The 15,955-nt window shown below is 49.6% G+C and overlaps 1 protein-coding gene across 1 annotated transcript in view; it reads right to left on the bottom strand.

Annotated features, from left to right (window-relative positions):
• Positions 1–15,955, bottom strand: part of SNRPC (small nuclear ribonucleoprotein polypeptide C) — an 83,627-nt gene that overhangs the window by 24,395 nt on the left and 43,277 nt on the right. The window lies entirely within an intron of this gene.

Below are 15,955 nucleotides of genomic sequence, written 5' to 3'. Positions count from 1 at the left end.
TAAAAATTGTAAACACTTGCTGTAAGAGCTGTCACTTCAGTTATTCATGTAAAATTTATTGAGGCACTACATATCTGAGAACAAAACATTCCCCCCCAACCCCCCCCCCAGACATTAGAGGTATGCCCGTTCCTCTTCAGGTGTGTTGGGGGACGAGACTCTACAGACAGTACCTGCTCCCACTTCTGCGCCACATGGTAAGAAACTTAAATTGTGTTCTTTAGGACAACATTTACATTTCCTTGAACTATAGTGATGTTTCATATAACCATATGAAAGCCCATAAAAAGGAGGTTCAATAAAAATAAAAAAATAAGAATTTACTTACCGGTAATTCTATTTCTCGTAGTCCGTAGTGGATGCTGGGGACTCCGTAAGGACCATGGGGAATAGCGGGCTCCGCAGGAGACTGGGCACTCTAAAGAAAGATTTAGTACTATCTGGTGTGCACTGGCTCCTCCCTCTATGCCCCTCCTCCAGACCTCAGTTAAGGAAACTGTGCCCGGAAGAGCCGACATTACAAGGAAAGGATTTTGGAATCCCGGGTAAGACTCATACCAGCCACAGCCACACCAATCACACTGTACAACTTGTGATAAACTTACCCAGTTAACAGTATGAATAACCAACAGAGCATCAACCAATGGATGCCAACATAACATAACCCTTTATTAAGCAATAACTATATACACGTATTGCAGAAAGTCCGCACTTGGGACGGGCGCCCAGCATCCACTACGGACTACGAGAAATAGAATTACCGGTGAGTAAATTCTTATTTTCTCTAACGTCCTAGTGGATGCTGGGGACTCCGTAAGGACCATGGGGATTATACCAAAGCTCCAAAAACGGGCGGGAGAGTGCGGATGACTCTGCAGCACCGAATGAGCAAACACCAAGTCCTCCTCAGCCAGGGTATCAAACTTGTAGAACTTTGCAAATGTGTTTGAACCCGACCAAGTAGCAGCTCGGCAAAGCTGTAATGCAGAGACCCCTCGGGCAGCCGCCCAAGAAGAACCCACCTTCCTTGTGGAATGGGCTTTTACTGATTTTGGATGCGGCAGTCCAGCCGCAGAATGAGCCTGCTGAATTGTGTTACATATCCAGCGAGCAATGGTTTGCTTTGAAGCCGGAGCACCCAGCTTGTTGGATGCATACAGGATAAACAGCGAGTCAGTCTTCCTGACTCCAGCCGTCCTGGCAACATAGATCTTCAAAGCCCTGACTACATCAAGCAACTTGGAATCCTCCAAGTCACGAGTAGCCGCAGGCACCACAATGGGTTGGTTCAGATGAAAAGATGACACCACCTTTGGCAGAAACTGCGGACGAGTTTGCAATTCTGCCCTGTCCATATGGAAAACCAGATAGGGGCTTTTACATGACAAAGCCGCCAATTCTGACACACGCCTAGCTGAGGCTAGGGCCAACAGCATGACCACTTTCCACGTGAGATACTTTAGCTCCACCGTTTTAAGTGGCTCAAACCAGTGGGATTTCAGGAAAGCCAAGATCACGTTAAGATCCCAAGGTGCCACTGGTGGCACAAAAGGAGGCTGAATATGCAGCACTCCCTTAACAAACGTCTGAACCTCAGGCAGTGAAGCCAGTTCTTTTTTAAAGAAAATGGATAGGGCCGAAATCTGGACCTTTATGGACCCTAATTTTAGGCCCATAGTCACACCTGACTATAGGAAGTGCAGGAATCGACCCAGCTGGAATTCCTCTGGAGGGGCCTTCCTGGCCTCACACCAAGCAACATATTTTCGCCATATACGGTGATAATGTTTTGCTGTCACGTCCTTCCTAGCCTTCATCAGCTTAGGAATAACTGCTTCCTGAATGCCCTTTTCTGCTAGGATCCGGTGTTCAACCGCCATGCCGTCAAACACAGCCGCAGTAAGTCTTGGAACAGATAGGGCCCTTGTTGTAACAGGTCCTGTCTGAGAGGCAGAGGCCATGGGTCCTCTGTGAGCATTTCTTGCAATTCCAGGTACCAAGTCCTTCTTGGCCAATCCGGAACAATAAGTATTGGTCTCACTCCTCTTTTTCTTACAATTCTCAGCACCTTTGGTATGAGAGGAAGAGGAGGAAACACGTAGACCGACTGGAACACCCACGGTGTTACTAATGCGTCCACAGCTATCGCCTGAGGGTCCCTTGACCTGGCGCAATATCTTTTTAGCTTTTTGTTGAGACGGGACGCCATCATGTCCACCTGTGGCAGTTCCCATCGATTTGCAATCTGCGTGAAGACTTCTTGATGAAGTCCCCACTCTCCCGGGTGGAGGTTGTGTCTGCTGAGGAAGTCTGTTTCCCAGTTGTCCACTCCCGGAATGAACACTGCTGACAGTGCTAGTACGTGATTCTCCGCCCACCGAAGAATACTGGTGGCTTCTGCCATTGCCACCCTGCTTCTTGTGCCGCCCTGGAGGTTTACATGGGCCACTGCCGTGATGTTGTCTGACTGAATCAGCACTGGTTGGTTTCGAAGCAGAGGCTCCGCTTGACTCAGGGCGTTGTATATGGCCCTTGATGTGCAGACAAGTCTCCTGACTTGACCACAACCCTTGGAAGTTTCTTCCTTGAGTGACTGCCCCCCACCCTCGGAGGCTTGCATCCGTGGTCACCAGGACCCAGTCCTGTATGCCGAATCTGCGGCCCTCGAGGAGGTGAGCAACTTTCGCATGGAACCTGCCGAAGGGAATGGCTTCGTATGACGCCACCATCTTTCCGAGGACTCGCGTGCAGCGATGCACCGACACCTGTTTTGGCTTTAGGAGGTCTCTGACCAGAGTCACGAGCTCCTGAGCCTTCTCCTCCGGGAAAAACACCTTCTTCTGGTCTGTGTCCAGAATCATGCCCAGGAAGGGCAGACGCGTCGCAGGAATCAGCTGCGACTTTGGAATGTTCAGAATCCAGCCATGCTGACGCAACACTTCCTGAGAGTGTGCTACGCTGATCAGCAACTGCTCCCTGGACCTCGCCTTTATGAGGAGATCGTCCAAGTATGGGATAATTGTAACCCCTTGCTTCCGAAGGAGCACCATCATTTCCGCCATCACTTTGGTAAAAACTCTCGGTGCCGTGGACAGGCCAAACGGCAACGTCTGGAATTGGTAATGACAGTCCCGTACCACAAACCTGAGGTACTCCTGATGAGGCGGATAAATGGGGACGCGCAAGTAAGCATCCTTGATGTCCAGAGACACCATAAAATCCCCTTCCTCCAGGCTTGCAATGACCGCTCTGAGCGATTCCATTTTGAACTTGAATTTCTTCAGATAAATGTTCAGGGATTTTAAAATAAGATTTTACTTACCGATAAATCTATTTCTCATAGTCCGTAGTGGATGCTGGGGACTCCGTCAGGACCATGGGGAATAGCGGCTCCGCAGGAGACAGGGCACAAAAGCAAGCTTTTAGGATCACATGGTGTGTACTGGCTCCTCCCCCTATGACCCTCCTCCAAGCCTCAGTTAGGTACTGTGCCCGGACGAGCGTACACAATAAGGAAGGATCTTGAATCCCGGGTAAGACTCATACCAGCCACACCAATCACACCGTACAACTTGTGATTTGAACCCAGTTAACAGTATGATAACAATGAAGTAGCCTCTAAAAAAGATGGCTCACAACAATAATAACCCAATTTTTTGTAACAATAACTATGTACAAGTAATGCAGACAATCCGCACTTGGGATGGGCGCCCAGCATCCACTACGGACTATGAGAAATAGATTTATCGGTAAGTAAAATCTTATTTTCTCGAACGTCCTAGTGGATGCTGGGGACTCCGTCAGGACCATGGGGATTATACCAAAGCTCCCAAACGGGCGGGAGAGTGCGGATGACTCTGCAGCACCGAATGAGAGAACTCCAGGTCCTCCTCAGCCAGGGTATCAAATTTGTAGAATTTTGCAAACGTGTTTGCCCCTGACCAAGTAGCTGCTCGGCAAAGTTGTAAAGCCGAGACCCCTCGGGCAGCCGCCCAAGATGAGCCCACCTTCCTTGTGGAATGGGCATTTACAGATTTTGGCTGTGGCAGGCCTGCCACAGAATGTGCAAGCTGAATTGTACTACAAATCCAACGAGCAATAGTCTGCTTAGAAGCAGGAGCACCCAGCTTTTTGGGTGCCTACAATATAAACAGCAAGGCAGACTTTCTGACTCCAGCCGTCCTGGAATTATATATATATATATATATATATATATATATATATATATATATATATATATATATATATATATATATATATATATATTTTTTTTTTTTTTTTTTTTTTTTCAGGGCCCTGACAACGTCTAGCAACTTGGAGTCCTCCAAGTCCCTAGTAGCCGCAGGCACCACAATAGGTTGTTTCAGGTGAAACGCTGACACCACCTTAGGAAGAAACTGGGGACGAGTCCGCAGTTCTCCCCTGTCCGAATGGAAAATCAAATATGGGCTTTTGTAAGACAAAGCCGCCAATTTTGACAATCGCCTGGCCGAGGCCAGGGCCAACAGCATGGTCACTTTCCATGTGAGATATTTCAAATCCACAGATTTGAGTGGTTCAAACCAATATGATTTGAGGAATCCCAACACTACGTTGAGATCCCACGGTGCCACTGGAGGCACACAAGGGCTGTATATGCAATACTCCCTTGACAAACGTCTGGACTTCAGGAACTGAAGCCAATTCTTTCTGGAAGAAAATCTATAGGGCCGAAATTTGAACCTTAATGGACCCCAATTTGAGGCTCATAGACACTCCTGTTTGCAGGAAGTGCAGAAATCGACCTAGTTGAAATTTTTTCGTGGGGCCTTCCTGGCCTCACCCACGCAACATATTTTTACCACATGTGGTGATAACGTTGTGCGGTCACCTCCTTCCTGGCTTTGACCAGGGTAGGTATGACCTCTTCCGGAATGCCTTTTCCCTTAGGATCCGGCGTTCAAACCGCCATGCCGTCAAACGCAGTCGCGGTAAGTCTTGGAACAGACAAGGTCCCTGCTGGAGCAGGTCATTTCTTAAAGGCCGATGCCACGGTTCCTCTTGGAACAGACATGGTACTTGCTGAAAGCAAATCCCTTCTTAGCTCCCGAGGCCATTAGTCCTCTGTGAGCATCTCTTGAAGTTCCGGTTACCAAGTCCCTCTTGGCCAATCCGGAGCCACGAGTATAGTTCTTACTCCTCTATGTCTTATAATTCTCAATACCTTGGTTATGAGAAGCAGAGGAGGGAACACATACACCGACTGTTACACCCACGGTGTTACCAGGACGTCCACAGCTATCGCCTGAAGGTCTCGTGACCTGGCGCAATACCTGTCCCATTTTTTGTTCGGGCGGGACGCCATCATGTCCACCTTTGGTCTTTCCCAACGGTTCACAATCATGCGGAAAACTTCCCGATGAAGTTCCCACTCTCCCGGGTGGAGGTCGTGCCTGCTGAGGAAGTCTGCTTCCCAGTCGTCCACTCCCGGAATGAACACTGCTGACAGTGCTTATCACATGATTTTCCGCCTAGCGAAAAATCCTTGCAGTTTTGCCACTGCCCTCCTGCTTCTTGTGCCGCCCTTTCTGTTTACGTGGGCGACTGCCGTGATGTTATCCCACTGGATCAATACCGGCTGACCTTGAAGCAGAGGTCTTGCTAAGCTTAGAGCATTATAAATTTGCTCTTAGCTCCAGTATATTTATGTGGAGAGAATTCTCCAGACTTGATCACACTCCTTGTGTGACTGCTCCCCAGCCTCTCAGGCTGGCCTCCGTGGTCACCAGCATCCAATCCTGAATGCCGAATCTGCGGCCCTCTAGAAGATGAGCACTCTGTAATCACCACAGGAGAGACACCCTTGTCCTTGGATATAGGGTTATCCGCTGATGCATCTGAAGATGCGATCCGGACCATTTGTCCAGCAGATCCCACTGAAGAGTTCTTGCGTGAAATCTGCCGAATGGAAGCGCTTCGTAATAAGCCACCATTTTTACCAGGACTCTTGTGCAATGATGCACTGACACTTTTCCTGGTTTTAGGAGGATCCCGATTAGCTCGGATAACTCCCTGGCTTTCTCCTCTGGGAGAAACACCTTTTCCTGGACTGTGTCCAGAATCATCCCTAGGACCAGCAGACGTGTCGTCGGAACAACTGCGGTTTTGGAATATTTAGAATCCACCCGTGCTGTCGTAGAACTACTTGAGATAGTGCTACTCCGACCTCCAACTGTTCTCTGGACCTTGTTCTTATTAGGAGGTCGTCCATTTTCTTTGAAGACGAATCCTCCTTTCGGTCATTACCTTGGTAAGGACCCGGGGTGCCTTGGACAAACCAACGGCATCGTCTTGAAACTGATAGTGACAGTTCTGTACCACGAACCTGAGGTACCCTTGGTGAGAAAAGGCAAATTTTGGGACATGGAGGTAAGCATCCCTGATGTCCCGGGACACCATATAGTCCCCTTGTTCTTTGCTATCACTGGTCTGAGTGACTCCATCTGGATTTGAACCCTTGCAAGTGTTCAAATTTTTCAGATTTAGAATAGGTCTCACCTAGCCTTCAGTACCACCATATAGTGTGGAGTAATACCCCTTTCCTTGTTGTCGGAGGGGTAATTTTATCACCACCTGCTGGGAATACAGCTTGTGAATTGTTTTCAATACTGCCTCCCTGTCAGAGGGAGACATTGGTACAGCAGACTACAGGAACCTGCGAGGGGGGAAACCTCTCGACATTCCAATCTGTACCCCTTGGATACTACTTGTAGGATCCAGGGGTCCTGTATGGTCCCAGCGTCATGCTGAGAACTTGGTAGAAGCGGTGGAGGGCTTCTGTTCCTGGGAATGGGCTGCCTGCTGCAGTCTTCTTCCCTTTTCTCTATCCCTGGGCAGATATGACTCTTATAGGGACGAAAGGACTGAGGCTGAAAAGACGGTGTCTTTTTCTGCAGAGATGTGACTTGGGGTAAAAAACGGTGGATTTTCCAGCAGTTGCCCTGGCCACCAGGTCCCATGGACCGACCCCAAATAACTCCTCCCCTTTATACGGCAATACATCTTTGTGCCGTTTGGAATCTGCATCACCTGACCACTGTCGTGTCCATAAACATCTTCTTGCAGATATGGACATCGCATTTACTCTTGATGCCAGAGTGCAAATATCCCTCTGCGCATCTCGCATATATAGAAATGCATCCTTTAAATGCTCTATAGTCAATAAAATACTGTCCCTGTCAAAGGTATCAATATTTTTAGTCAGGGAATCCGACCAAGCCACCTCAGCTCTGCACATCCAGGCTGAGGCGATCGCTGGTCGCAGTATAACACCAGCATGTGTGTGTATACTTTTTAGGATATTTTTCAGCCTCCTATCAGCTGGCTCCTTAAGTACGGCCCTATCCGTAGATGGTACCGCCACTTATTCTGATAAGCGTGTGAGCGCCTTATCCACCCTGAGGGGTGTTTCCCACCGCGCCTTAACTTCTGGCGGGAAAGGGTATACCGCCAATAATTTTCTATCGGGGGAAACCCACGCATCATCACACACTTCATTTAATTTATCTGATTCAGGAAAAACTACAGGTAGTTTTTTCACCTCACACATAATACCCTTTTTTGTGGTACTTGGAGTATCAGAAATATGTAACACCTCCTTCATTGCCCTTAACGTGTGGCCCTAAAAGAAAATACGTTTGTTTCTTCACCGTCGACACTGAAATCAGTGTCCGTGTCTGGGTCTGTGTCGACCGACTGAGGTAAATGGGCATTTTACAGCCCCTGACGGTGTTTGAGACGCCTGGACAGATACTAATTTGTTCGCCGGCCCTCTCATGTCGTCAACCGGCTTGCAGCGTGTTGACATTGTCACGTAATTTCCATAAATAAGCCATCCATTCCGGTGTCGACTCCCTAGAGAGTGACATCACCATTACAGGCAATTTGCTCCGCCTCCTCACCAATATTTTCCTCATACATGTCGACACACACGTACCGACATACAGCACACACATAGGGAATGCTCTGATAGAGGACAGGACCCACTAGCCCTTTGGGGAGACAGAGGGAGAGTTTGCCAGCACACACCAAAACGCTATAATTATCCAGGGACAACCTTTTTATAAGTGTTCCTTTTATAGCATTTTAATATATATACATATCGCCAAATCAGTGCCCCCCCTCTCTGTTTTAACCCTGTTTCTGTAGTGCAGTGCAGGGGAGATCATGGGAGCCTTCCCCCCAGCCTTTCTGTGAGGGAAAATGGCGCTGTGTGCTGAGGAGAATAGGCCCCGCCCCCTTTTCGGCGGGCTTCTTCTCCGGAGTTTTAGATATCTGGCAGGGGTTAAATACATCCATATAGCCTCAAGGGCTATATGTGATGTATTTTTCGCCATACAGGTATTATACATTGCTGCCCAGGGCGCCCCCCCCCAGCGCCCTGCACCCTCCGTGACCGCTGTGTGAAGTGTGCTGACAACAATGGCGCACAGCTGCAGTGCTGTGCGCTACCTGATGAAGACTGAGAGTCTTCTGCCGCCTGGTTCCGGACCTCTTCATCTTCAGCATCTGCAAGGGGGGTCGGTGGCGCGGCTCCGGGACGAACCCCAGGGCGAGCCCTGTGTTCCGACTCCCTCTGGAGCTATGTCCAGTAGCCTAAGAATCCAATCCATCCTGCACGCAGGTGAGTTGAAAATCTCTCCCCTAAGTCCCTCGATGCAGTGAGCCTGTTGCCAGCAGGACTCACTGAAAATAAAGAACCTAAAAACTTTTTCTAAGCAACTCTTTAAGAGAGCCACCTAGATTGCACCCTTCTCGGCCGGGCACAAAAACCTAACTGAGGCTTGGAGGAGGGTCATAGGGGGAGGAGCCAGTACACACCATGTGATCCTAAAAGCTTGCTTTTGTGCCCTGTCTCCTGCGGAGCCGCTATTCCCCATGGTCCTGACGGAGTCCCCAGCATCCACTAGGACGTTAGAGAAATTTAAAATGGGTCTGACCGAACCGTCCGGTTTCGGTACCACAAACATAGTGGAATAGTAGCCCCTTCCCCTTTGACCTCTACCACCACCTGCTGGAGAAAAAGTTTGTGAATTGCCTCCAACACTATCTCCCTTTCCATGGGGGAAGTTGGTAAGGCCGATTTTAGGTAACGGTGAGGGGGCATCACCTCAAATTCCAGCCTGTATCCCTGAGACACAATTTGTATAGGCCACTGATCCACCTGTGAGCGAACCCACTGGTGGCTGAAAAGTCGGAGACGCACCCCCACGGCTCATGGCTCGCCTGTGGAGCCCCAGCGTCATGCGGTGGATTTAGTGGAAGCCGGGGAAGACTTTTGTTCCTGGGAACTAACTGCATGGTGCAGCTTTTTTCCTCTACCCCTGCCTCTGGCAAGAAAGGACGCACCTCTGACCTTCTTGCTCCTCTGAGAACGAAAGGACTGCATTTGGTAATACGGTGCTTTCTTAGGTTGTGGAGGGACATAAGGCAAGAAATTTGACTTAACAGCCGTAGCTGTGGAAACTAGGTCCGAGAGACCGTCCCCAAACAATTCCTCACCCTTGTAAAGTAAAACCTCCATGTGTTTTTTAGAGTCGGTATCCCCTGTCCATTGCCGAGTCCATAAGACCCTTCTGGCAGAAATGGACATTGCATTAACTCTAGAGCCCAGCAGGCAAATGTCCCTCTGGGCATCCCGCATATATAGGACCGCGTCCTTGATATGTGGCAGGGTCAGTAGAACAGTGTCCCTGTCCAGGGTATCTAACTCCTCAGACAGAGAATCCGTCCATGCAGCTACCGCACTACACATCCAGGCCAAAGCAATTGCTGGCCTCAGCAGTGTGCCAGAATGTGTATAAACCGACTTCAGGATAGCTTCCTGCTTTCTATCCGCAGGATCTTTTAGGGCGGCCGTATACGGAGACGGCAGGGCCACCTTCTTGGACAAGCGTGTCAACGCCTTGTCTACCCTAGGGGAGGATTCCCAGCGTAACCTGTCCGTTGGCGGGAAAGGATACGCCATAAGTAATCTCTTGGAAACTATCACCTTCCTGTCAGGGGAATCCCACGCTTTTTCACATAATTCATTTAATTCATGTGAAGGGGGAAAAGTCACTTCATGCTTTTTCTCCCCATACATATAAATCCTCTTGTCAGGGACAGGATTTTCCTCAGAAATGTGTAATACATCCTTCATTGCTACAATCATGTAGCGGATGGCTTTAATCATTTTAGGCTGCAACGTTGCCTCATCGTCATCGACACTGGAGTCAGATTCCGTGTCGACATCTGTGTCAACTATCTGGGATAGTGTGCGCTTTTGAGACCCTGACAGCCTCTGCGCTGTAGGATCAGGTATGGGTTGAGACCCTGACTGTCCCCCGGTTACAGTTTTATCCAATCTGTTGTGCAAGGAGTTTACATTATCATTTAACACCTTCCACATATCCATCCAATCAGGTGTCGGCACCGTCGGCGGCGACACCACACTCAGCTGCACTTGTTCTGCCGCCACGTATCCTTCCTCAAACATGTCGACACCTGTTTCGTACCGACACACCGCACACACACAGGGAATGCTCTGACTGAGGACAGGACCCCACAAAGGCTTTTGGGGAGACAGAGAGAGAGAGTATGCCAGCACACACCCCAGCGCTATATAACCCAGGGATTACACTGTACCTTAGAGTTTACCCTGTAGCTGCTGTTAATATATATATACTGCGCCTAAATGTGTGCCCCCCTCTCTTTTTTACCCTTTAATGCACCTGTATACTGCAGGGGAGAGCCTGGGGTGCGTCCTTCCAGCGGAGCTGTGAAGAGAAAATGGCGCTGGTGTGCTGAGGAAGAAGGCCCCGCCCCCTCAGCGGCGGGCTTCTGTCCCGCTTTAATGTGTAAAAAATGGCGGGGGCTCGGGCATATATACAGTCCCAGACTGTATGTAGTGTTCATTCTAGCACCCTGCACTTTTCAAAATCCATGCAGTTCCTCTTTCCTGCCTGGGGTGTCGCCTTCTGCTGTGCTGCTTCTCAGCACACTCTGATCTGTTACTCAGTGCTGTGATACAGACATGTGTGTGCTGAGAAGCACCAGAGCAGAGAGAGACACCCCAGGTAGGAAAGAGGAACTGCACAGGATTTGAAAGGTGCAGGGTGCTAGAATGAACACTATGTATATATGCCTCATTTTGCTAAAAAGGTACTTAATTGCTGCCCAGGGTGCCCCCCCCCCCTGCACCCTACAGTGACTGGAGTGTGCGGTGTGCTGTGGGAGCAATGGCGCACAGCTGCAGTGCTGTGCGCTACCTTAAGTGAAGACAGGAGTCTTCAGCCGCCGATTTCGATGTCTTCTTGCTTCTGTTCTTCTGGCTCTGCGAGGGGGACGGCGGCGCGGCTCCTGGAACGGGCGATCAAGGTTAGGTACCTGTGTTCGATCCCTCTGGAGCTAATGGTGTCCAGTAGCCTAAGAAGCGCTACCTAGCTGCCGTGAGTAGGTTTGCTTCTCTCCCCTCAGTCCCTCGTAGCAGAGAGTCTGTTGCCAGCAGAAGCTCTCAGAAAACAAAAAACCTAACAAAATACCTTCTTTTCTAGCAAGCTCAGGAGAGCCCACTAGGAGCACCCAGCTCGGCCGGGCACAGATTCTAACTGAGGTCTGGAGGAGGGGCATAGAGGGAGGAGCCAGTGCACACCAGATAGTACTAAATCTTTCTTTAGAGTGCCCAGTCTCCTGCGGAGCCCGCTATTCCCCATGGTCCTTACGGAGTCCCCAGCATCCACTAGGACGTTAGAGAAAATAAAAACCACCAACATGTCCAACTCTGTAGCTCAATTCGGCAAATCAGGATTTTGGTACTTACCGATAAATCCCTTTCTCCGATTCCACAGGGGCCACTGGAGTGTAGTTACAATGGGGAAATAGTAGGTAGTAATTGGGAGCTGGCACTTTAAAATTCTCACTGTGGCTAGCTCCTCCCCTACTATCTCCCCTCCAAGCCAGTCTACGTAAAACTGTGCCCGAGGAGAGCTGTAATAAACAAACCTTAAGGTAGAGGAGGTTAACGACGCCCTGTAAACCAGGAGAACACAAACTAAACCTGGAACAGAACCTGACAAAAACCAGGCTAGCCTGAACTCAACAAGCAGTCATATGGTGATCTGCAAACCGTTAAGCAAAAAACCAGGAGGAACAGCGCTGGGCGGGCGTCCAGTGGCCCCTGTGGAATCGGAGAAAGGGATTTATCGGTAAGTACCAAAATCCTGATTTCTCCTTCATCCACTAGGGGCCACTGGAGTGTAGTTACAAAGGGGACATCCCAGAGCTCCCAAAAACGGGTGGGAAAGCGCTGAGAGTCCTGTAAAAACTGCTCGGCCAAACGGTGATGTAGAGGCCGCAAAAGTGTCAAACTTGTAGAATTTGACAAAACGAATGTCGGTTCGACCAAGTAGCCGCCCGACAAAATATTCATGGAGACCCCACGGGCAGCCGCCCACGAAGGTCTTACAATGCGCGTAAAGTGCACTGAAATGGAAAACGGAGGCTCCCTAGTAACCGCCAAGAAGACTGTCTGATGGTCAGATGTATCCAACGGCCCAGCGTATGCTGGGACCCCGGCTATTTAGTACGGGAGCATCGTACAGAACAAAGAAGAAAAACACTTCATCGAACAGCCTGAGAACTCTGTAGAGAGAATCGGCGAGCCCTGACAACATTCAGAGAGGACTGAAAAACACTAGTGTCAGATTTATATGAAAAATGGACATCCCCTCTGGAAGAAACGACCGCTGAGGCCGAAGCTCAGCCAGGGGAGTTGCCAATAGAGTACTCCCTGAAAAAGGGGCCGAACTTACGGCCGCTAGGCTAATCTCATTTGGAAGAAAACCGAAAAAGGCAGAGACCTAAAATTCCGGTCAGTGTGGTTTGAAGCGCTGCGGAGCAAAACCTCCCACAGAAACCAAAGATGAATGGTAACTGAAAGAAGGGGAAAAACCCCTTTTATCCTTATTATGTCCCATAAAGTTTTCCAAAAGTGGCAAAAGCGAGAAGAGGTAACAGACTTCTGAAATCGGGGCCCAGTAGGCCTAACTGAACTAGGGAACTCCTCCCTTCTGAGGTCTCGTGAACAGTCACACGGTTAAACGAAACCAGTGTAAGATTGAACAAAGAGAAAAAAGGAGCCTGTTGAAGTAGACAGTCCAGTCGAGGTAGGAGCCAAGGCTCCTCTACTGACAACAGGCGTATCTGTATCTTCAAGTCATGCGTGGCCCAACCAGCGCCACCAAGAGGACTAGCACGCATAATCCCCTCGTGTTACTGAACATGAGGTAGAAATAGAAAAGGAGGCAGGATAGAATAACCAGAAAATTCCCCGGAGCCCTGAGGGCCTCCTCGGCTACTGCCGCCAGAGCTCACGTCCGAGAGTAATAAAGGGTTAAAGAGTCAGTCAGAACGCCCTGAGGTCTATCCGAAATCTCCGCCCACAGCAGACCAGCTGACAAAACTCCGGGGAATGTTCCCTCACCCGGGAGTCTGACCTGGTGGCTTGACCTGGAAAGAAGATTGTTGTCCCCCGCTCAGAGAGGAATGGAGGCGACCACTCATTGCGTCGCAACTTGACTGAAGGAATAGAGTACCTGGTGCCGAGGAAGGAAAAATCCTCTGACGGACCGTGTTGAGAAACGTCTATGCGGAGCATAAATTGGATCTGTGTCGAATCAGAAGCTCCTGGATCCTCCGGATATTCAGAAGCCACCTAATGTACAGAGTGGGATAGTAGCAGTAAATTGTCCCATTAGGGAACCAACGTCACCCACTGCCCTTGAAAAAGAGTTATTCTGTGATCTTCCTAAACTCTGTGGGAGCGGAAGAGAGACCGAGAGGAAAGGACTGACAGTGAAAATGAGAATCCTGTAATGCAAATCTGAGAAAAGCCCGTCCAACGGAAATCAGTAAACAGGCATCTCTGAAGACAAGGGATACGTAAAACTCCCTTTCTTGTTCAAACTAGCAATCACAGACTAAAAGGATTCTAAGGCCAGAATAGGCCTGTCCGAGCCAACTGGCTTCGGAACGTGAAAAGAAAACAAAGGCCTGAGAACTGTCCTGATTCAAATGATATGTGAAAAACAGGGATCAACACCCTTTGCGGTTAGAAGCCTATGGAGCGCAGCCTGCAGTATGACTCTCTTGTCATCGTAAATCGGCCGACACATGCCGAGGGACTCCTGAGACGGTTGGAACCGCCCAAGCCTTCTCCCATCGACCTGCGCCTACCCTGGGACCCTCCAGGTGGTAGGAAAGTCTGTGTAATGGGTGTATAGGATGACATAAAATCAGACTGGACCGAGGATGTTGAACCTCTGCTTCAGCTTTTTACCCTGAGAACCCCTGGCGACGGAGATATCGCCCGTGTGGAGTCGAAAGCTTGAAAGGGCACGGAAAAATCTAAAGGAAAGACCAGTAAAGGTCTGTCTTGGAGCTGGGGCAGTAGTAGGAGAAAGCAAAGTGGACTTACCTCCAATGGTTCAAGAAATCCTGCAGAAAGTTCCTTCCCCAGAACCATCTGCCCCGTAGGATTTCATGTTCACCTGTCACTGTCGCAGCCCCAGAGGTCGTCGGGTTAAGACAGCCCAAGCGAAGATGCAGGGTCCGAGTCTGCAGACGTGGAGACCTCCAAAGAACATAAAGCAGAATCGTGATTCTGACCTGTACCAAAGTATCAATTGATCCTGATGCGAAACATCCTGTAACCTAGAGGACAATTGTTCCCCAACCTACCTGCTCCGGACACGGTAGAACTGCGCTGCCGTATCTGTCGATGGATCCCTGAGCAAGGTTGCCTCAGGAAAACGGCGGCTTGATGGACCGGCGATACACTGAGGTGTATACCCTAGAGAGGTGCTGATACCATCTCCTGCCGTCTGCGGGGAAAGGATAGGAAAAATAAGATTTTACTTACCGATAAATCTATTTCTCGTAGTCCGTAGTGGATGCTGGGGACTCCGTCAGGACCATGGGGAATAGCGGCTCCGCAGGAGACAGGGCACAAAAGTAAAAGCTTTAGGATCAGGTGGTGTGCACTGGCTCCTCCCCCTATGACCCTCCTCCAAGCCTCAGTTAGGATACTGTGCCCGGACGAGCGTACACAATAAGGAAGGATTTTGAATCCCGGGTAAGACTCATACCAGCCACACCAATCACACTGTACAACCTGTGATCTGAACCCAGTTAACAGCATGATAACAGCGGAGCCTCTGAAAAGATGGCTCACAACAATAATAACCCGATTTTTGTACCAATAACTATGTACAAGTATTGCAGACAATCCGCACTTGGGATGGGCGCCCAGCATCCACTACGGACTACGAGAAATAGATTTATCGGTAAGTAAAATCTTATTTTCTCTAACGTCCTAGTGGATGCTGGGGACTCCGTCAGGACCATGGGGATTATACCAAAGCTCCCAAACGGGCGGGAGAGTGCGGATGACTCTGCAGCACCGAATGAGAGAACTCCAGGTCCTCTTTAGCCAGGGTATCAAATTTGTAGAATTTTACAAACGTGTTCTCCCCCCGACCACGTAGCTGCTCGGCAGAGTTGTAATGCCGAGACCCCTCGGGCAGCCGCCCAGGATGAGCCCACCTTCCTTGTGGAATGGGCATTTACATATTTTGGCTGTGGCAGGCCTGCCACAGAATGTGCAAGCTGAATTGTACTACACATCCAACTAGCAATCGTCTGCTTAGAAGCAAGAGCACCCAGTTTGTTGGGTGCATACAGGATAACAGCAAGTCAGTTTTCCTGACTCCAGCCGTCCTGGAAACCGATATTTTCAGGGCCCTGACGACATCTAGCAACTTGGAGTCCTCCAAGTCCCTAGTAGCCGCAGGTACCACAATAAGCTGGTTCAGGTGAAACGCTGACACCACCTTAGGGAGAAACTGGGGACGAGTCCGCAGCTCTGCCCCGTCCGAAT

Source organism: Pseudophryne corroboree, chromosome 2, assembly GCF_028390025.1.
Source record: "Pseudophryne corroboree isolate aPseCor3 chromosome 2, aPseCor3.hap2, whole genome shotgun sequence".
In the NCBI taxonomy this organism is placed as follows: domain Eukaryota; kingdom Metazoa; phylum Chordata; class Amphibia; order Anura; family Myobatrachidae; genus Pseudophryne; species Pseudophryne corroboree.
The sequence above is the reverse complement of the archived record's forward strand: the minus strand, read 5'-3'. Positions and strand labels throughout refer to the sequence as shown.